The following is a 1375-nucleotide window of genomic DNA, read 5'->3' as shown; positions in this document are numbered from 1 at the left end:
TGTCAAATTTGTTGCTTTATAGAAATCATTAACATAAATTAAAAAAGAAAAGTATGAATAGTCCTAGTATGAATCCTTGTGGAACTCCGCATAATAAATTTAATAAATTTGATGATGAGGTTGAATCTATTTTATCAAATTGTTTCCGATTTTTTAAATAGTTTTTTGTAATAATAATACATTCCCTGTGATTCCATAGAGTTGTAGTTTTTTAAAAATAGTTTCATAATCAATAGTGTCAACAGCTTTTGATGAGTCTATGAAGATGCTTTGAGTATATTGTGATTTTTCGAATGAACTTGCAATACCTCTAGTAAGTTGAAGTATTGCATGTTCAGCAGAATTATTTTTTTGAATTCAAATTGATAGTTATTGAGTTTAGTTTGTTCACCTCCTTTAAAGATTGGAGTAACTATGCTATTTTGATAGCATCTGCAGAATTGCGAATATTACTTGTTTAATTGAGAAACTAAAAATTTTACAAATATTATTTTTAATGAAGTCATAAGAACTAATAACAACTTTTTCTAGCTTCACAGAGGTTTGGATTTCTTGCTTCAGTCAAAAAATTTCGATATTTGCATTGAAAATATTCGTCAACGGCAAAATAAACTAACAAAAAAAAGACTACAGAATAAAAAAAAATACTCTACAAGATTTTTAAATTAGAACTATATTATCTAATTATAACAACTGTCTCTGAAAAATTTTTAAGTTATATTGTTAAACTTATCTTAGCATTTTAAGTTTTGACTATAAATTTGAATCTAATTATAATTAGATTAGGAAAAAAATAATTTAACGAGATAAAATTATTATTATTGCTATTGTTATTATTGTTATTATTATTGTCGTTATTGTTATTATTATATAACTATTAACTGCATTTATTTATATGCCTAATACCTTCTTAAAAATATTTGAATTTAAGGTTTAAATGATAGGAAGTGATTTAATTTTTTTTTTTAACGAATGTAAGACAAAATAGCTTTTAAGGCGTCTTTATAAGACAATAACTGTTTTTTTTTTCGCCCAAGTCATGCAAATTATTTACATATCATGGTATGGTATGTATATTTTTTACTGACAAAATGAATCAATAAAAATTAGAAAAAAATAAGAACATCTTTTAGGAAATTTTTAAGAAAACCACCATATAACTTTCTGAAAGGGATGCGTGTCAGTGCATGCATTACGATTATGACAACCATCATGAAGCCATTTATGGTTCCTTAAGATGACAAAAAAATAATGGGCGTGAAAAGGAATTTTAAGAAATCAATGAACACACGTTTTTCTAAAATATTTTGTTATACAAAGAAAATATTTCGGTAATTAACTTCAAATATATTCTACGCATGCTCTACTTTTCATT

The sequence above is a fragment of the Hydra vulgaris genome, chromosome 04 (genome assembly GCF_038396675.1).
Source record: "Hydra vulgaris chromosome 04, alternate assembly HydraT2T_AEP".
NCBI lineage: Eukaryota > Metazoa > Cnidaria > Hydrozoa > Anthoathecata > Hydridae > Hydra > Hydra vulgaris.
This window is presented reverse-complemented; position numbering follows the sequence as displayed.